General features: G+C 41.6%; 1 long non-coding RNA gene across 1 annotated transcript; it reads right to left on the bottom strand.

The window, feature by feature from the left end:
• Positions 1-422: 422 nt before the first annotated feature.
• LOC146007203 (uncharacterized) lies at positions 423-6,036 on the bottom strand. The gene is made up of 4 exons (XR_014444279.1): positions 5,938-6,036; positions 4,896-5,003; positions 2,458-2,568; positions 423-655 (listed from the first exon to the last, which is right to left on the bottom strand). It is a non-coding gene; the product is annotated as an uncharacterized LOC146007203 (long non-coding RNA).
• Positions 6,037-22,934: the final 16,898 nt, after the last annotated feature.

The raw sequence follows: 22,934 nt of genomic DNA, 5'->3' as shown, positions 1-22,934 counted from the left end.
GGGCACTGAGGCACAGCCCGGAAAATTCTCAGGATTGCCACTGAAGGGGTTAATGCATCTGCCCCTCTGTTTGATGAGAGAAGTCTTTTTTTTTTTTAATCCGTTTATTATTTTCAAAGAGGCACAAAACAGTTTACAACATCACATCGGGTATGGTGTTACATTCCACCCAGGATAATGTTTCCCTTGCGGTTAACATTGATCCCACTATATCAGATCCCACTATATAAGAAGTCTTTAACGTCTAAGGACTGCTACACATTAGAACGATGTGCAGCCCTGCGATCTCACGTACCGATGCAGAAGGGTGGTGGCGCTACAGAGTACAGTATGCCATGCTTCATTCAGCAGCATGGCATTGCTAGCCATGTTTTCTGGTCTGACGCTGCAGCAGGGACAACCAGTAGACCACACAAATTACGTGTACACACTGAACAATCTGGCCAGTATGTCATATGTCATTTTTCTTCATACGCCTCTAAATAAGCAATAAAATCCCCAGCCTGGGAGAACGTTTCATTCTCAGTGTATTTCCCAGGTTGACTCACAATCGTACATGATACTAATTTCTATTGCGTATGATCTCCTTCTCAGAAAAATACTGAAGCGCTACGAACCCTTTGCTGTTTCCTCCTGTTTATTCACCTGTGTCATTCTGGAAAACAAACAAACAATTTTAATTGCCCAGATTAAATTATACATAAGGTGGGCGGCAGTTTATGAGTTATGGAACTAAAAAGAAAATATTAATTACCAGAGACACTACCTTGGGAAAGTTACATAAAACGCAACCATGTTATTAACTCCCACTGCCATTAATTGATGATGTAAAGAAGCCGAAGCATAAAAAAACAAACACATGACCAATGAAAAATTCGATTTTGAGAAATGTTAAATGATGTAGGGAAATTTAGACATAAACATTGGCTTGGGGAAAGTTTTAATAAAAAGTTAACTCTCCTTAACTTTTAGATGTATTTTAGAAAAAAACTGCCCCAATAGTGTTTCATATACTGACTGCCATATGATATCAATATAGCCGCTCGTGGCTTATTGTGTATGCTGATTACGGTGATAACACTCATTTAGGGGGCCATTGTAAATGACTCAGTAAGCTGCGAAGCTTGCAGCTTACCGAGTCCCTGTGATGCCGCCCCGGGAAATACCCGCCCCTCTCCATCACCGTTTCCCCTCACAAACATGTGAGGGGATGTGTTACAATGACACATCCCCTCGTCACCAACCAACGACCATCGAATGATTTCTCCTGCCTTCGCAAATATAAGTCAATCACAACTGACTTATATTTGTGGGCGCCCGGGATGAAGACAGGGTTAATGGCTGATGTCATGTGACATCAGTCGCCGGCCCCCGACATTGGCCCACCCGCGAACCCTTTGGAATGCCCAGCATTTTCATAGGGATGCCCTTAAAATGCTGGGCGTTTCCATGGCCCAGCGCAGCCACTGCCCCCCGTTTGCCCCTGTATGCCCTTATCCCTCCCCACTGCCAAATGCCCGACGAGTGAGCAACTGACCTTTTGCAGTTGGGGTTTGCACATGCGCAAACCCGACCTTCGCGGCAGGGGCCAAATTCGCTTCACTCCATGTGAATCAGTATGGGCCCCTTAGTGCTGTGCATGCAGTGAAGCGGCAATCAGAGCTGACTTTCCTTCAAAGCTCCACCGGGCGCAAGGTAGGGACATTGTTTAAATACATAACATGCCCCTCTCATTCTGATCCATTAAAAGAGCATTACTGTTTTTCCATAAAAATCATGAGGTAAATTTACTAAAGCTTCTCAAATGAAAAAAGGTGATGTTTCTCATAGCAACCAATCATTTCTCTATTGCATCCTAGAAAGCGATGGGAATCTATGTTCTTATTAACATGTAAGAAGTTGCCAACTATCTCTGAATTTTAGATAACTTACAAGTAATGTGACTTTTTTGTTTATCTGGCGCATAAACTGGGATTTCTACTTAAGAATGACACCCCAGATTATTACATACCTTCAATAAAATAACCAAGTGCTGTTGAAAACATTCACACTATGTTGAAATATACTGTATTACTGCATTTCTGTTTAATAAGAAAACAATCCTTAATGTTCTTGTTAGCTGGGTAAATATTTTGTAAACCGGTCATTAACCAGCCCATTGTCATGCTTCCCCTCCCTTCCCAACACCTCCTGTAAGTAGTCACGGAGCACACTTCTCAGTATCACTGTACACAGAGGGGTACGGTGATTGTTCAGAATGTGACGTGAAAGGAAAAAAGTATTTAATTTTGATGAGAAATATAATAATCACAACTTAGATAATTCATATAATGAATGCAAACTGTATTTATCTCATACCTAACATAAGTGACGAGAAACAGGTTAATCATCCCATAATAAATACATAATATAACAAGTAAGATGCAGTACTAAGTATTTAAGTGCACATTGTACAACCTCATGTTACGACGCCTTTCTCTTCTCTGCTCTCTGATCCACTGAACTGATCAAGAGGTAAGAGCCACACACACAGCAGACGTCAAAGAACAAGACATTGGTGGCATCCTCCTATGCAGAAGAAATGTTTAAAGAATAAAAATCACAATATGATTTGACTGCTGCTTCAAACACTAATATGGACAATACTAATAACCCACACCTAAACAAATCAAAAATAAACATAGATTGAAGTGCTGTCAATTGTCCAATTAAAATGGATTCAAAAGTACACTAAAACATAAGAATACAATTACTACAATTAATCAGACCTGACCAGCAAGCCCAGGCCAAGGTCATTGTACCCACTACCCCCCCTCACTCTTGGCACCCCTGCCTACATCCACTATTACACTTGTACATGTTGCTTAGTTTATAAATGTGCCAGCTAAGCCATTACATTATACATTATCGTAGTCACCATCAGCAAGCTGGTAAGCCCAACTTCCACAGTGCTTGCACCAGTGAGGAACTGCAGACACCTTGATATGAAATGTACATTTCCAAGTTTACAGAACAGTCAAATGCATCCAAGTACAGTATGTAAGAAAACACATGTAAGAAGTGTCCTGTAGACCATCTTCTGTAAGTGTAAATGAGAAGGTGCAAGTGGCTCTTTCCATGTTCATCACTTCTATCCCCCCCCCCCCCCCCCCTCATCCCCGCGTAGCATTAGAACACTGCTTCACCTGGGGTTTGTTAATTCAATTTCCTTCTAACTACCAACTGAATGCTGCTTTATATATGAAATGTTATTGATGGAAACTGCTAATGCAATTATACAAATTGTTTGTACAAGCTGTATATTGCACATTGCAGACTGCCCATGCCCGCCATATACCGCGTGTTTACAAAGCAAAATTGGATGTCCTTATTAGAAATTGTAATATTTGTCTCTGGGGAAGGTATTGTATAATGTAGAGGAACAGCATAAGCAATGCCACAGATATTGTGCTGGTGTAAGACAACTCACCCATCCTCTATTTGCTGGAGTAGTGTTGGTTTTTTAAATGGTGGATGGTGGATTATGAGTTTTCAGATCACTACATATCTATTTGATGTTTATTGTAAATGTGCTTATGAGATTGTAACCAAAGAGGAAGTAGGTGGTGAAGCTGATACTGGCTGCAGTTAGAGGGAACATTCCTCAACTCAGTCAAAGGACCAGATGCACTAAGCTTCAAAAGTGATAAATGGAAAGTGATAAACAGTCAGCCAATCAGCTCCTACCTGCCAAGTCACAGTCTGTATTGAAAAATGTCAGGCAGGAGCTGATTGGTTGGTTGTTTATCACACTCCATTTTATCACTTTTGAAGCTTAGTGCATCTGGTCCAAAACCTCCAGGGTATAAGTTGTTACCCCCCTCCCCAGGGTAGTACATAGTATCGATTTAAAATCTTGCAATGGGACCCACAAATGTCCTTCTATAGCCCCAGAGTGTAACTCTTTGTGTAAGCTTTTTATTGCTAATATATATTTCTAATGTATGTCATATTTTTCCTGTGCAGTAAGTGCCATTGAAATCTTCCTTTTTGTGGTTACTGACTCAGACACTGTAATAGTAACAACAATGGAAAAAAAAATATCCCATAGATTCCAATAGACCTCCGTAATTAGCCTGCACCACTGTCTAGTAAAGTGTGAGTCTAGCAGTGTCTGAAGTTGTGAAATATGAAGAGCCAACTCTCTTGGCTGCGCTGACTTGCATTGTGCATGCAAGAAGAGAATTAGCATCAGAAAATGCATATTAATCGTAAACAGAATTCCTTTGTGACTGACAGGAACCCGGTGTTTAGGGGTGGCAACCTGAAGTTTTTCTGGGTGTGTCAGAAATAATACAGACGTGCCCAAGTCTTTTGGAGGAGGTCATGCTCCCTACAAGGCGAGTGGGGGCAGAGAAGGGCGAGGAGCATGCACCTGACATCACCGGATCCCTCCCAGCATACACGCATATGGAAGTGACTTAAAAGTCACTTTTATATGCGTGCACCTTCCACATCTTTCGATGGTTGGAGACCATCAAAAGATGTGGGAGGTTACCCGCGGCAAATGAATGGATGTTTATGCTAAACATCCATTCGCAGCCTGTGCAGGTGAACCAGCGCTGCGGGGGGGGGGGCAGACATTCGGCAGGTGGGGTTTGGCACACATCACCACCGCCCCCACTTGCTGATGTCATCTTCAATTCTACAGCATCACAGAATGCTCACTCTGGCCCTTATTCTGGTTCACACGCAAAGGCAAATTGGACTGAACCTTGTGCACTGCGGGTGGGGCAGATGTAACATGTACAGAGATAACTAGATTTGGGTGGGGTTTTACTTCAAAGTAAGATCTATATTGCAGTGTAAAAATGAAGCAGCCCGTATTTTCCCTGTACAGAAACAAAATAACTCACCCAAATGTAACTCTCTCTGCACATGGTACATCTGCCCTCCTGCAGTGCACATGGTTTTGTCCATTTGAGAAGGAATTTGCCTTTGCGAGTAAACCAGAATAAGGGCCTCTGTAAAATTCATATATAGTATAATTAGAATAAAATATTAGTAATTATGATACAAATTGATGCTTTGATTAAGGTTTAGCCTTCCAGCAATAGTAAAAGGAAATACAAACAATTTTGGGATACATTTCATAAAGAGAATATCAAAAATAATTGTACAGTGGAAACAATTTACAACAGTTACAGAAGGATACGTAGAAGAAAGGAGATACCAGTAGGCGCCTTATGCACACAATTTATGACAATTTATTAAACAATCTTAACATACAAAATATATTAAACTAATAAAGCATAAAATAATCCACAACAATACTGACATAAAATAATCCACAACAATAATACACACCCAAATACTGACCCATAGCGCTCAAAATACACTTTTTTGAGTAACAGAAGGATGTAGGTTAGAAAATACTTCTAAAATTTTTAAAAAAGTCCATATGGTAATTTGCACCCCTTGAACAGAAAATGCGGATAAAATGTTTGAGGTTTCAGACAAGTTCGATCTGAAGTCAGAGTGCTATTTGCAGCACAGTGCATCAAGTATTTCTCCTTGCGTTTGATTATTTGCTGTTTCGCATCCCTGGACATCAACGCCTTAAATATGTAATTTTCTAACAACCTCTTAGTTTTACTACAGGCAGTATGTATAGCAGTCTGGAGAGGAGGAAACTTGCAGGGAGAATCGAGAGAGGCGTGGCAACGAAACTGGCTCCCTCCAGGTTTTCCCAACACCTTTATTGGCTGCCGATTCATTTTTCTTGTCATGAAGACAAGTGGATTGCTCGCCTTGGCCATGCAAATAAGAATTCCTTCAGGACCCTTGGGGTCCAGACAAACAGACTCTATACACGTTTCACTTCAGGAGGAAAGATTGAAAGGTGTAAGAAGAAATATTTAATAGTGACTATGATATCTTAAAGTTACAACAACTTACCTGTAGGACATTTTTTCTGTGCACACGCAAGGCCAGCAGGACATGTCTTATATGCTGGACACTTCATTGCAGCATCCTTTTGCAAAGATACTGTAGGTATTATGTACCTGAAAAGGATATTGTATCTTACTATTACTTCACTTGTAGAATGCTGTAGTAAAAGTTACTTTAACTCTTTGGGGCCAGATTCTCTAAGCTTCAAAAGTGATAAAATGGAGAGTGATAAACAGCCAGCCAATCAGCTCCTGTCTGACATTTTTCAAACACAGTCTGTGACATGGCAGGTAGGAGCTGATTGGCTGGCTGTTTATCACTCTCCATTTTTGAAGCTTAGAGAATCCAGCCCTTTGAGTGCTAAAATGTCTGAGAAGGATGTGCTTAATATTGTCTAAATATGCTGGTGTCGCTCACATTTTTTTTTTTTTTTATATAAATTCAAATAAAAAAGCTGTGTTAAAAAAGATTATATTTCCTATATAAGGTAGATTACAGGTCAGTACGATGAATAACCATGTTTGCTTGCCAATTTTAGTATCTATTTTGACAAATTCACATGGCACTTAAAGGGATAAAGCTATAGTAGGTTTGTATTTGTACAGCCACCTATATTGCCTGTTCAGCAGATCATAACCAGTAAAATTCCTGCATTTTCCTGGCTCAAGTAAAAACAGTCTCCAGGTTGATATTATAATGTTGACATGGTCAAACTGTTGACAAGCTATAAGTCAACAGTGATCATCATGTCTACATGGAGGATTTAATGACCTGATGAACTTTTTCCAACCATCCCTGTAGTCCATTGGTGTTTTATATTGTCTGGGCAGCAGTAGTGGCTTCTTCACGATCCTGGTGATGATGTGACAGTGACTTCTGGCATGGACCTGTGATGTTTCTGCTTTCTTGTAAGGAATTATTCCCTCTATCTATAACCCTAATCCAGTGGTTCTTAAACGTGGTCCTCAGGACCCCACACAGTTTATGTTTTCCAGAGCATGTAACGGGTGCACTCATTACTGACTGACGCATTTGAATAATTCCACAGGTGGAGCTAATTAGTTCACTTGATTCTGTGAGGAGATCTGCAAAATGTGCACTGAGTGGGGTCCTGAGGACCGACTTTGAGAACCTGCGCCCTAATCCATAAACTAACCTTCTTACTAGTGCCTTACCTTAACCTTCACATTCTAACCCTAACCTCCCTCGCAGCCTAACCATCCCCGGGGCACCTAACTCTAACCTCAGAATGATGACATTTCATATAATAAAAGTTTACATGTCAACATTGTGAACATTTTTACTGCTGTTTGAGGATGTTGACCTGGTGGTGCTTGTAGACTATTTTCAACCATGTTGACTTTCTGTTTTTCTTCATAATGTCAACAAATTACAAATATCAACATGGTATCTGTCGACCATGTGATTGGTTAGCATACAAATGTCTGAGCTCGGATAGTGTACAGGAGATGTTCTCCTGCAACTCTGAAGTTAAAATGACTATCTGTTATATTCATAGCTAACAGCAATTGTCATGGTGGAACAGACTCTATGGGGTAAATTAACTAAGATAGGAGTTCTATTTCAGATGGGATGTTGCTATGGGCATCCAATCAGAATCTACTTCTTATTTATTTAGCATATATATATATATATATATATATATATATATATATATATATATATATATATATATATATATATATATATATATAAAAGCAGTTTAGACCGGCACTCACAAAACTGTGGTCAGTTGCCGTGGGCACTATCTGTAGATATCAGCATAGAAAGAAACAGCGGCACTCCACGTGTAGATGAATTCAAAAGATTTTTTTTGCTGTAGCACAAGGGAGTGATTCACATACCAGTAAGCAATTGAGGAATAATATGCATGAAGCCTTGGTACAAGTCTCCACACAACGAACATATTTTTCCACTAGTGATATTTTATAAGACTGATCAATTTATATCTGATTTTACTTTTGGTAAAATTGGATAAGGTTATATATATCAGGAGCAGGGGTTAGGTTCAGGCATTGAGTGGGACAGTTAGGATTAGGCTGCAGAATGGGTTGGGTAGGGGTAGGATTAGGTTTAAATTATTATTATCCATTGGGATTTTGACTATCGGTATAGTGGGATTTTGAAGCCCACCGGAATAGTATATTAGGGTGTTTATACTGGGAATTAATTTAGCTGGCAGTTATGGAGTCAGCAGATTTCCCCAGTGGGGGTATTTGGACATTATCAGCAAAATGTTTTTCTAACCAAGTTTTCACGCTCTGCTTTCAACTGTTTGCCAAAGTTCAGGTGTCTCCTTTTCCAGATTTAACTCCCCAACTCATCCTCTCTCTGGGCCTTATTCTGATCGGTGCGGATATTCCCGAATTCTTACGGTGCGGGCCGCACGCAACGCTGTGCGGCAGCGTGCGGGCATCTTCCGTAGAAACGCCCACGTGTCCTCCGCATCCGGACGGAGTCACTCTTTAAGAACAGGGCGTGTGTACGGACGACATACAAACCGTGCGTGTGCGGGGGAAACGTACAGATTCTTGCACGGTCTTCCCGCACAAGCACGGTCTTAACCGCGTGAGAACGTACGGAAAGCTGTCCGTACGCCCCGATGCGGAGTATTTACGCACAATCCAACACTTTTGTACTGAGTACACACAGCGATCACATGACCCACTTAGGCTATTAGGCAACCTCCTGAAAAAGGGATTGTTAGCAATTTCAATCAATTAAATGCTCATCTATACTGAACCACATTCCTACTACATTCATGACACACATTAACCCTTACAGCATGTGACCCTAACATACATCTAGATACACTATGTACATTTTGCTTTTTTTAAACATTTTAAACAAGTTACACATATACTTTAGCAAGTTAGAAAAAAACACTGACATCTTTGCACTTTAAATAACGATTTATTCAAAAATAACTTGCCCCAACCCAAAATTTAAAATTCCCCATCAAGTATGCGGTCCATCTCCACAATCATTTGGCTCATCAGGCCTCTCAGTCTCAGGAGGGCCCCACGGCGACCCTCCTCTGCTTGGGCAGGCTCATCTGTGGAGGAAATTCAAAATGAAAAATGACTAATGATATTCATGCATACATTTAACATAGTCAAACCTACATTTTAAACATGCATTCTGAGAGGTGTGTGTGTATATATATATATATATATATATATATATATATATATATAGAGCTTCTGCGGCCCGGCACTCCTCTTTCTCGGTCAACTGCCCCGGTGCCCTTCCACAGGGGGATGGATACGAAGGGAATAAAGGATGGCACTCAGGAGTCTTGCAAAACGTGCTGTATTAAAACGTGCAAAAGGAGACCAACGTTTCGGGGTGTATACCCCTTTGTCAAGGTGCTAGTGAGAACTAGCACCTTGACAAAGGGGTATACACCCCGAAACGTTGGTCTCCTTTTGCGCGTTTTAATGCAGCACGTTTTGCAAGACTCCTGAGTGCCATCCTTTATTCCCTTCGTATATATATATATATATATATATATATATATATATACACACATATCTACCTATATATAAGAGACATACACCTATACATACATGCATACATACTACATGGAAAGCCTGATTTTGGCCCTCTACCCTTGACTCTGTAGAACACCTCACAGTCATACTGCTCCTTCTCAATCCAAACCCACCCATGACTAAGCTCTGAGAAGCATGCCACGCGCTGCACCAATCACAATTCTGCAAACAAAGTTCAGTGTCGGTTATATGATGGAGCCTGGCAGGGGAGTTACACAACTCTCAGGAATGCTCAGTACATTTGTGCAATCAAGCATGGCTTGCCTGCTGATGGTCTGCTCCAGAAATCATTGTCAGAATGCCAGTTAGGGGAAGCTGCAGCACTAACCCACTCCCTTGCTCAAAAGCATTACTAAGACCAAATACACACACAATTATGCTGAAAAACATACATGCAGACCGCAGGGGGTGGTTAGCTAGTGGAGGGCCCAGGGGCACTCACCACTTGTTACTCCAGTCTAAGCCACGCCTGGCCATACTCCATTTATGCCATACTGAATCTAGTTTACACAGATCAATCACCAGTAAACTCTACTCACCTATATGAGGCTACAGATTGTATGCAAGCAGCAGGGACATGTAACCCTTACATGAGCAAGTCATCACTATCTTCCAGGATACAGATTAACTACACAGGTTCAGTGGCACTTAAAATCGACCTGACAGCCATCTGCACAACCTGTGTCATTAATATGTGTCCAGGACGAAAGGGATGGTTTGGGCACCCTATCTAACCCCTAAGTGTGTCTGTTGCTACCCAATTTGTTGTTTGCCTTTATAGTATTTTCAAACACATTTGAATCAACATTGCTACATATCAAATAGTGGTTGACCAAAGGAATAACGAATCTTTATGTATACATACCACTTTCGGCCGCCTGCTCCACCTCACAGGCCTCCTCATCCTCCCCCTCTTCCTGGGCCTCCTCGGCCGGCCCGACCTCCTCCTCGCCTGCCACCTCTGCCTCCACTGGCCACTCAGCCTCCTCCACTCCATAGCTTTCCTCGGCCACCCCTTCATCTGTATCTTCCTCCTCGGCCCTCGCTGGCTCCGCCTCCTCCTGGGCCTGGGGCGCCTCTGCCTCCTCCTGGCCCTGGGCCGCCTCTGCCTCCTCCCGGGCCTGCGTTGCTCGTGCACGTGCTGTGTTTTTGAAAAATCAAAAAAGTGCCAGTTAGTGGTAATTTGTATTAAGCCTTATCAACCTATAAATGCAAAGGTTAGAGGTACTGATACTTGTACATGCAAACAGCTCCTCAGTGGCCTTTACAAAACACAGCCTATAACATGGCAGGTATGCTGTGACATTTGGGCATTGTAAGCATCACAAGCATTAATCCTCCCCAATAACATATTTTATGACCATTACAGGGTGTCAATCAGGAAGTAGCACTCATATATTGTATGCCATGTTTAACTCATGATCAGGCTGCTGACCTTAGTGGATTCAATAATGTCAGGTAACCAATCATGTACAAATCCACATTTACTGTTGAAATACTCACATCTCGCAATGCTGGCCCTTATGGCTTGAAGCCTCTCTGGCTCCCTGCGCCGGAGGTCGGACCACCGCCGCTCAAGCTGAGCGATGGTCCGCCGCACTTGGGTGCGGGCGTATATCCGCCGGCGGGCCACCGCATAGGCAGAGCGTTTCTGCCTATTTGTGATGAATGGGCCCGCACGACCCAGCCTGGTCTCCATAACGGAGACCAGTGTCTTCAGCTCGGCTGCAGAGAAGGGTGCTGCTCTGCCATAAGCCGCCATCTTAGCAATGGCACAAATCAAACAATCATGTGCTGTCATTGGTTGATCAGAGTGATATTTGGTATTAACTTTATTGTTCATTTGTACACTAACAGCGTGTATGCGCCCGAACAGACGGCTAACCCATTGCATCGCACAGCCATTCTAAACAGTGTAAAATAAGATGGAAACACATTATATCTAATCTATAACATTGACCAAACATGGGTCTAAGCAACTGGTGAAATAGTGTGCATCTCTAGACACTTACACCTAACTCCACATGCTGCCATGTGTACACTTACCTTCTACTGGCCCCTACTACAGAGGTGGAATGAAAAGTAGCTAGCATCTAACCTGAATGTGGAGTGCTTTCACATGTGATTTGGATGCTAGCACTGATTACTTGTGGCTAAGTGGGGGACTGGATTGACATATGGAATGAGTAGTGTCAGTTGTACTACATAGCAAACAAGTGCACAGTACAGAAGTACATGCAAATATACATTGCATGTCTGACCACAGTTGTATTTGGTCATTTGTGTTGGAATCTGCATTTAGCAAATAAATCAGACTTACTGAGTTTTCCATGTTTTTGTGAATTATTTGTCAACACCAATGGGCGGGCCGTATGCGCCGCATGGTTGACGCTGGCGTACGGGACGCGGCCGTACGGAACGCAGGTTGCAGCTGATTAATGCCAATTACAGAAATAGTATTTAAAGTTGTCCTAGAAAGGTAAACAGTTGTTGCAAACATGCCAGGCTCAGACTCAGAAGAAGACCAGGTGGTGCAGAATCTCTTGGCACGCATGGAGGCTAACACCACCTATGTCCCCCTCAACCCAGAGGACCCAGATGGCCCATCAACATCAGGCCAATCAGCTGCTGGGCCATCCTCAGCTTCAGCAGAATCATTGGGAACACAGCAGGTGGCTTCCCAACAGAGTAGCCAGCCCAGCACTTCAGGTACAGCAACCGGTGGCCGTGGCCGTGGCAGTGCCCGTGCCCATGGCCGCAGTGGGGCAACACGGGAACCAACAACACGAAACATGGCATATGAACTGCGGGAGCTTGACATCCTGGTGACCCGGGCACGTGATTTAATTGAGTGTCCAGCGGTGAAGTTGACACACACAAGGAGATGGAAGATCTGGGAGGAGATAACGGCGGAGATGAATGCAGTGGCTCCACAAGTTCGTCAGACGGAGCACGTTAAGAAGAGGCAAGTACATGTGTGTAACATTTGAGTAGTACAAGTCCAGTAATGTTTACATTCAATATTAGATGGAGTTGGGCAATGGGTGTTCACGTTGCTTGGACGCACAGACATGTTGGCCATGACATTGAATTGATAGTTATTGGAGGGTGACTGTTTTTGTATCTTCTAAGGGTTGGTTTGAAAAAAGAATATAATGTAAGTTTGGTGTCAGTAGGCACATGTTGTATTATGTTTCAGATTGCAATGGGTGCTACAGCAAACATGAGGAGTTACATGTATTAATATGTACACTTTGATTGCAGGTGGCACGACTTCAAAGGCAACCTCAAGAAGAAATTGACCGAGCGGTGGCAACACAGCCAGACCTGAGGGGCTGGCCCCATGCCTGCCAAGCTGGAGCTCACCCCCCTGGAAGAGATGGCCCAGTGCTGTATAGCAGTGGAGGAGGTCCGGGGGGTGAGCACTATAGACAGCGAGTCCCCAGCGGAAGTGATGGCTTCTACTCTTGAAGGTAATTATTTGCCAGGCCATAAGTAGATGTTTTACATTTTGCATGGAATGTGTGGTAATTGGAATTTTCTTGTTCAACAGCATCGCCACCGCTTGGTCAAGATTCTCTTGAGGAGGTTGTGGAGTCTGTGCCACCTTGCCCCAGTAGCAGGCCCGTGCAGCAGCCGCCGGGATTGTCTGCGGCTGAATTGTCCATGTGGGGCCGTGTGCTGGATAGTATTGTGCAGCAGGGAGAGTCGGCATTCGAGCGGGTGCGTAGGGCCGAGGAGGTGCTGCAGGGTTTGACCAGCAGCCAGCAGAGTATTGCTGAGAGCCTGCAGGCTATGAGTGCCAGCCAGCAAGCTATGGCTGGCAGCCACCAAGCTATTGCTGGTAGCCTGCAGGTGCTGGCTGATCAAGCCCTGCGGCAAAACGACCTCCTCCTCCGCCATAATGAACTTATGGTGGAGCTAGTTAACAGCAATAGGGCCCTAATGTCACCCGCTTCGGGTGCATTACCAACCTCATCACTCCCTGCTGCCAGAGGGGGAAGAAGATCCACCCCCTCACCAGCACGTGCTCCACATGAGCCACCATCGGACTCTGGCCGTGGACGAGGCCGAAGAGCTGCTGCACGTGGCAAGGAGCCCGCCAGGGGCAAACGTGCTCGCAAATGAACTTGTGTCCCCATTAATCTCCTCCGTTATGTCTTCCCAAATCTTCCATTGAGCTGTGTGTGTCAGCATCCTGTGTCCAAATCCGTGCCCAGGGTCACCACTTTTGCCCGCGGTTCAAATGTCATGTTTGGTTCACCTGTTGCCCTGTTTCGGCTACCATTACTGTGTGCTGTACTTGAAGTGTTGGTGCTGTACTTTTGTTGTGAAGCCACCTGATGTGTTCCCAATGATTCTGCTGTGGCTATTTATTATGTATTATGTCATTTTTGTCCTGGTATGGTACCATTTGTTTTGATATGGTTTTGAAATTTGTACCAAAGTTTGTTTAATAAATTTTATGTTGGCCCCCCAAATGTCTGTATTAATTGATACATGCACAAGTGCCATGTGTATTAGTATTATTAATATTAAGTTGTGTTGATTATTTGCAGTGTAAAAGTGTGTGACAAGTGCAGCATGTAATGTTCCCTTTAAGCTGCAATGCTTCCAATTGTAGCAGTGAGAAGCGTGTAATTAACAAGTAATGGGTAAAGTATGTGATTGTATTGGGTTCAGGTGACATTGGTTGAGGTGCGTTCGTCCTGATTAGGCGTTCCGATTGACTAGCGCATGACCGAGTGGTGTCCGCAAAGCAAGAGTAACCTTTTGTACACCGCACATTTCTTCCCTTTTCGCTCGCGTGCATTCGGCGTGCTGTCCGAATGCACGCCTACCAAAATGTGTGTACTCCCCCGTGTCCGCCCATGTTTCCGCCCAGTTTAGCCCACTTTGAAACTACGCCCCTGTGTCATTCCGCATGACGCCCATAACACACCCATATTGGCCGAGTGATTGCGGTGCACATTTCTGTACGGTATTAGTGAGAACAAGTACGGAGACCATGCGTGGCACATGCGCGTAGCGTTCTCCACGCATGCGCAGACGGCTAAAAAACGCCATCCGAAAGAATTCGGAAAAGTCCGCAACGATCAGAATAAGGGCCTCTGTCTGAGTGAAGCAAGGTTCTGTCTTTGGATCACTCACAGTAGGGCCGTAATCTGCTTATTCATACTTGTCTGATTTGAGAACCACCTATTGTATATTCTGATGATGCTCACATCTTTCTGTTGGTTTATGATCAATCATCTCTACTGTCTTTTGTTACTGACTGCCTACAGCTGTGTCCTCTTTTGTGTTCTCTCATTTATAACAAAATAGATACATCTGAACTTGACATTTTTCAATTTTCTACATCTGCCTGACACTAAGATCACTGCTGATGACATTCTCCCTGAAGTTCCCCAAACGTGATGGTAAAGGGTTATTTTCAACTCAGCCCTCTCAATTAATCATGAAACTGCCAAAACATCTATGTCTGTTCATTTGTCACTCATGATACAGCTAAACTACTTGTGTACTTTCTAAACATATCCCAGCTAGACCAGTGCCATACCCTACTCTGTGATGTACAATTGAACAGATTGTCCCCATTTCATACTTAGAGAATTTGAAGTTCAAGCCATATCACATTCTTCCTGATCTTTAATTGTCCCTTCCTCTGCCATTCTATACACTAGGATATTGTTCAAAATGCTATTGCCAGTGCTATTTTTCAGCAGGAACCAGCAGGAACTCAGTTCCTGAACCTCTAATTAAATATGACATCATCAGGAACTGAAAATCTACTTTCCATTCTGATTCCTTAGTGCCCATCTCGATTACTGCTATCTGCAGATGATGGTCTATAAACTGTACCTATAATCTGCTTGAACTCATCTGGGGGCAGAGCTTCCAGCTTTGTGGCTCTGACCAGGGCTGTTTCTAGACAATTTGTCTCCCAGTTGAAGGTGCGCACCACAAAAGGGGTGTGGCTTAATATAAGGGGTGTGGTCTAGTTTTTAATGGGTGTGGTTTATCAGGAAAACAATTACCTTAAGGAGCCCATACACGCTCTGTTTTAAAGCTCCGTTCTGTACTTTTAAAGTACACATCGTATCGGATCGCATCCCTAGTGCATGATACGATACGATGTGTACCTAGTACAAAAAGTATGTGCAGCACATTTTTGTAGCGCGGGAGCGTGCATCGTATAGTACAGAACGGAGCCGGCGAAAACGGAGCGTGTATGGGCTCCTTTACACCTCACTTTTGCAAATTGCATGACCAGACATTGGTTATCGCAGGAATGGTTGTTGTTCTCCCTCGCTTGAATGACCTATTAGGCTGCACAGATCACCCCCCAAACAGTGACATGCTATTTAAATCAATATACACTGTTTATCCATTATGCCTATTACACATTATGCCTCACACCCAGTGGTTAAAGTGAGGGGGAACGGGGTGGAACTGAGTTCCACCACCTCTAATGGTGAGGTGGAACATTTTAACCTCCATATTGGCCCTAAACAGTAATTCTCACAGAAAAGCATTCTATTATGCAGGGGGATGGCAAAAACCCTACCACTGGCCCTGTCTCTGCCTAATGGGGGGGGGGGGGGGTAATTAGGTGGCATAGAGAAAAGAGTTCCCCCACCTCTGCATGACCACTTTATGCCCTGCTCACACCGTAATACCAATTACAAATTATGTATGATTGCCATCACCTGTGGTGAAACACCTTTCTTATCCCAGGTGACAGCAATCATACATTACCAGGGAAGTCTAGGAACAGAGCATTTTCTCCCTGAAGGTAGGCAACCCTGCAATAATCTTTTCCTGGATTTAAGCTTGCATGAAATTATTGTATTTGCTTGGTGAAAATAAATGTCACCTCTCTTTTGTTATTTAAAAACCTAGTTTGTAGTGTTACAATCTGACAATCATCACAGTACAAACGCTGTAGGTTTTAGTGAAATGTAATGTCTTGTATTCAGTTAGAGTCTAGAGAACATTAATTTCAGCCCAAATCAGAGCTAGCTATCCACAGACCTTTTCAGCCATTTACCTACTCCTGGCCCCATAAAACTCTTCTTAAACCGAGTTCCTCTCTCTGGCGTAAATCATGTCACTCACCTGAATTTTTGCTGCCGACATATTTTCTTCTGCATCACATCTGATCACACAGCCTCCCTGTAATGTAAACACTTGTGTAATGATAATATGTTTTTCACATTCATTCCTGCTGATTTTTCCTAAACAGATTTAATTTTGTAGAAGGAGTCCACAAATGTTTGTATGTGCAGAGTCTCCTGGCTGCTTTCAGAGTGATTGATATCACAAGTGTCAGCCAATAGCATGAGGGGCGGGGACACTGGGACTACCCTCTGATATGAGAAAATATTAAATATCTGTGAAGTTTGATAAATGCTAAGTATTTTAGTAAACAAGTATTTTTACTTACATTAATCTCCTCAATTAAATTACATTGTGTAATGCAGCCACCTCCCCCCAATTAGCAAATGCATGTGGATAAACTTTCTGGGTTCTGTCATTTGTGAGATACCCATGGTGCACCCCTGATGAAAGGTGAGTTATACAGCGATACAAGAGAGGAGAAATTTGATTCTCTGCAACACCTCAGCGGTTATTTACTAGTAGGGGATGATTATGTTACCAGCCAGACTTCCAATCAGAGTTCTCCATGCATAATGGAGTAGCAAGGACGGTGTAATGGTTAGCATTAACACCTCCCTGCAGCTAGCAATACCAGCAATACCCTTTACCAAAGATTTATACATTTTAGAACTGTATTCCATTAAAAGAAGCGCCCATCAATCAATTATGTGTGTTTTGCATTGTTAATTGTACTAGACCACTGCATATCACTACATACCTGCATCATCTATATATGGTTTTGACTTTATTATGTTACACGGAGAATTTAGAAGATTAAAACTGAAATAGGCAGGCGATTATGGTGTGGCTGAGAGACGTTTTATATTGTAGTGAGTGCCAATAGGTGATTGTAGACACGCCTGATTGGTGGTGTTAGACTCACCCAATGGGTGGAGTTTAAGTATGCCCAATAGGTAGTGCTAGACACACACATTTGACGTGCAATATATATTGGTAGGTTAATTGGCTCCCAATAAAATTAACCCTAGAATGAATCTGTTTGCGTGTGTATATGTGGTAAGGAATATAGATGGTAAGCTCCACTGGGGCAGGGACTGAAGTGAATGTTCAAATATTTTTTGTAAAGTGCAGAGGAATATGTGAAATAAATATTTGGTAATAAATAATATATAAATAATGTATGTTATTGCAGATACCAGTACCTGAAGGTTCTACAATTTGGGGACTTGGGTATTACATCTCATTTTATTTTTGAGTGGATGTTCTTTAATATTATTTCTGTAATATTTATAATTTGTAGAAAAAAAATATGCAGTTTGTGTGTGTGTGTGTGTGTGTGTATATGTATGTATGTATGTATGTATGTATATATGTAATGTGATTGTACCGACTTCTCATGCACATTGTCTAGTATGTACCCACTGGTACCTGCTCCCATGGGTCATTCCTGGGTCAGAATACCACCCTTGCTGCCTTCCTCATGGGATGACATGGCAAAGTACAGCATGGATTGGAATGCAGCCATAAACATAATATTGCACATGATATATTGTCCAGTGTGTACTGCCATGCAAGCCCCTCCGATCAGCTGCTTACACAAATCACTAAGTGTGTACCCAGCTTATGCCTAAAATCTGTACATAAAACCTGACTAAAATCCCCTTCAGAGAACAGCATTGCTCTAATTTTACCCACTTTCACTGTCTTTTGTAGATCCACGGGTACATCAGTTTACCTAAATTGAATATAGTTTTATACAGCTTTGAAAAATCCTGCAAATGTATTTATAAAGAAAAAGAGGTCTCTTTGTGCATTATGTCTTTAAATGAATAGAGAGTTTAATGAAGCCACATCAGATTAGCAAAAATCAGATTTAATTTGAAATAATATACCTAAAAAAGACCTCACTTTGTGTTGGCAGTGGGATTTTCGACTCTGCTCTGCACCCACAATCTTTTTTTCCTTTCAGCTACTGTGCAGTAGTGTGTAAATGGCACCCTTTCTTCTCCCACCAAAAATAATATCTCTTCACTTTAACTTCTCCCCAAATTCCATTATGCGGTCACACCCCTGCCCTTCTCCCTGATGAAATGAAAACAAACAAGGGTTTAAGTTGAGGTAGTTACAAAAATGTGTCTCGTTCCCCCCAACCCTTCTTTCCTCCGATCTGAACACTAATTCGGAGCTGCTCTCGGTTAATTAGAGCAAGCGCAGCTTATACTCCTGTACTGGCTACAATAAACAGCCGCACATCTGATTTTCATTACACACAAAAAAAAAAGCAACATAAATAAACAGGAGCTCAGAAAACAGTAGTGTAAACATGATTCACTGCAGGACAATGCTGATAGCGTTACGTGAATGAAGGCAGGAGCATCAAACCATATTCATAGCAGGATGAAGAAAATGTCAGTGGGAGGCAGTTTGAATTATATGGCGTATAAGAGTACTGTATATTGGACAGAAGTTCTGTGGAAACTGTAGAGGGAACTATTGAGGTGGAAGAGTCACAAAACTATATTGTGTCTGCCATAGTAACTATTGCACAAAAATGTACTGTTTATAACAGTAAGAATTTCCCAGTGTGTATTTGTGTGTATTGATGAAGTGCTGTTGAGATACAAGAACCTGAAGATGTGTATATATATATATATATATATATATATATATATATATATATATATATATATATATATATATATATAGATGTATATATATATATATATATATATATATATGTATAATACTGTATAAATGAAAACACACAATTGCACTACATTTAACATTGACAGATGGCTCCTTATTTAGTTATTTTAACTTGTGCTGTCTTTATTTATATGTTAACAGTTTCTTTAATAGTGCAGCATATTCAGTTGCGCTTTTTAATAGGAGACAGTGATACGACAAACTGAGTATTTACAGACAGTCAAAGTTATGAGGGCCCTGCTCGCAAGCTTACAGTCAAAAACTTACAGTCTTGCGATAGCTGTTATCCAGTTGGGCCATGTAAGGGTAAATTTACTAAGAAGGGAGTTCTATTGAAGATGGGATGGGATGACATAGCAACCAATCAGATTCTACTTATTATTTATTTAGCTCCTTCTAGAAGATAATAGATAGATTAATGATAAGTTGCTATGGGAAACACCCCATCTTCAATAGAACTCCCATCTTAGTAAATGTACTGCATAGAGTTTGGCTTAGATGATTTGTTCTCTTTCCACCATTTTGCTGTAGATATGTGTATTCAGGATTGTTGTACTGCTGCGTTACTCATATTCTGCTAAGCATTATTGTTCCATAGATAATTGCATGCCATGCAGGTCCATCCCTAACCATGGCTCATACTACATTGGAATGCAGTGTTTGTCTTCTGAAGACAGGACATGCCCCCTTATGAAAAATAAACTTTGGCCTCATCTGTCTCCAGTAAATTCTTCCAGTAGCACTCTGGACTACCAAGGTGGTCTTTGGAAAATGTGAGACAGACAGCAAAGTTCTTTTCTCTGAGTAATTATTTCGTCTTTCGTATGCTTCCATGCACAACACTCTTATTTAGCACTTTCTTTATGGTGCGTGCAGGCTGAGTTGGACTGGTCCATAATGGTACAGGGATATCGTTTGATAGGCCTCAACATCTGAGCCCCCCCCCCCCCCCTCCCTCCAATGATCAGGTTCTAGAGTGTGCCATAAATTATACATTACTGTGCAGTATGTTGTAGTATGCAGTATGTTGTAACATAAACATAGAGTACAGTGGGTTACAACTTACTGCACGGAACTTCAATGCATTTATCTGGTAAATTAGCATGCATGGGATATATTTATAGAGGCCCTGACCAAAACACATTCCAAGCTTCTGCGATGGCGGGCCACTCCCCCTCTGTTGGTTGACCACATCCCTACGAATAGGCCAATACCACTGTATTCCCTTGCGGGCCCTATATGCCATGTCCGACGCTGGGCACAGGAACCATGCAAATCCTTGGATGATTACTACTCCTAAAAATATTTTGAAAAAATGCTTGCAACAAACAACTATTGCTTCCAACATTTGAAACATTCTTACAAACTTAAGTGCTGTTAACTAAAAATTACAATTTCTAAAACTTTATATGTGAACAGCAAAAAGCCGGGGTCACTAGGTTTTACTAATACCACTTTCACACTCGAAGAGCCGGGTCATACCCTGGAATGTGTTCCCGGATGCTTCCCGGGACTCTACCCGGGAATGTACCCTTTCACACTGCAGCTAGACCTGGGATCGACCCGGGACAGCCACATTCACACTGATCCCGGGAAATCCCTGCAAATACATATGCATGTCATTAGAAATGGACTCCAGGGCTCTGAAAGATGACATCAGCATTTGTGAGCCCAAGAATGCTCCAATCATCAGCTTTTTTAAAGTCCCATGTACCCAATCCCGGGTACCGGACGATTCACACTGACCGCATCCCGGGTCAGTTCCGGAATCTACCCAGGTCAGGACCTTGTATCATCTGCAAAAATGGACACTATGGTAACTAGGCCAATTCCTAGATCATTAATAAATATGTTAAAAAGAAGTGGCCACAGCACAGACCCTTGAGGAACACCATTTAAAACTTTAGCCCAATTATAAAATGTTCCAAGTGTCTGTTGTAGTTATACTTTTTAAAATCATTAATATATTCTTCCTTTTATTTGAAAAAATACTATGTGCAAAACTATCTGAAAAGAGGAGAAAAATACAAAACAGTATAATATTTTATTTTCCTGCAATAAAGTATGCCGGTCAGATACAACTTTTTTAAAGTCGGATATGTTTTGATGAAAAAGGCCGCCGATTGCTGAATTCACTGCCGTTTTTCGTCAATCCTCGGCCGTTTTTACCAATCCATGGACTTTCAGACACTCATCAGTCGGAAACATTGAAATTCAACTGTCTAGTAACTGGAAGATCAGATGAAAACGGCATGGGATTCCTACTGTCAGTACATTCTCAGATTGATTACCCTCCAATATATATATTTGTGAAGAATTAAATATAATTTGATTATCAAAGAGCCCATAGTAGATATTATACCTCAGTAAAAAATTTATGGTGCAGGAGTATACATCCAAAGTAAAGTGCACAGTATCTTACTACTATATTCAAGGTAGACATCCGGTTACCTGAATCAATCAACATCAGTTAATCGTTACAGTGTATATAGGTATCTTCTATTACACAGTTCCCTGTCTCCCTTTTAGCTTGTTATTCATTCTGTAGATCATGTTTTCAGGATTTATTTATTCATGCTTAGATGATTTTTTTTAAATATAACAATTTCACTATGAAATTCAGAATTGCATTTATACAAAATAAATCAACATTGATCATATCGTAATATAACAATATTGTTTAAGAATCAGGTAAACAAACTATGCACGTTTAATATAAAATAAACAATGTCAAACTAAATTCACAGTTTTGATTTTATATAGTTAGGAATAGGAAACGGGGGAAAGAGATGAAGTGTATGAAGATTGAAAGTAAAGGAAGTAGCGAAGAGAGTATCGGAGAATGTAAGGTTAGGGAAGGGAGTCGTGAAAATAAGAGAAAGGTGCAATGTATACAGTATCATTCATAAATTGTATATAGGAATAACAATGAAAATCTATCGGGATGCAGTCAAAATCCTGACGGTCAAAATCTCGACGTTCAAAATACCGACAACCATTGACCGACGGTCAAAATCCGGACAAGGTCAAAATACCGACATTTAAAATCCCAACATGGTCAAAATCCTGACACGGTCAAAATCCAGACAAGGTCAAAATACCAACATATACAGGTTGAGTATCCCGTATCCGAATATCCGTTATCCGAATTATTCCGAAATACGGACATTCCAGAAAGTGAAAAAAATTTTTTTTTTTGCTAAAAACTCACTGGGGACATTTGTAACAGCATCACTGGGGACATGATATGTAACTGGCACTATATATGTGCAAGACAATGATTGCTTGGCATTCAAATTCAGTGCTGAGATAGTACACACATTTTGTTTCATGTTTTGAAACCTTGTTTTTTGAACAATTAAAATATATTTGTGTGTATTTTATGTGGTAATAAAATATATTTGTGTGTATATTATGTGTTTATACAGCATAAATGCAAGATACTTCAAAATACATCATTGAAATATTAAAATATTCCAAAATACGGAATAATCCGTTATCCAAAATCCTCCTGGTCCCGAGCATTTTGGATAAGGGATACTCAACCTGTAGAATGTAGACAGGTGAAAAAGTCAACATGACTTTCGGCCGACAGGTCGC

Source organism: Crinia signifera, chromosome 6 (genome assembly GCF_055691185.1).
Source record: "Crinia signifera chromosome 6, ASM5569118v1, whole genome shotgun sequence".
Lineage (NCBI taxonomy): Eukaryota > Metazoa > Chordata > Amphibia > Anura > Myobatrachidae > Crinia > Crinia signifera.
This window is presented reverse-complemented; position numbering and strand designations above follow the sequence as displayed.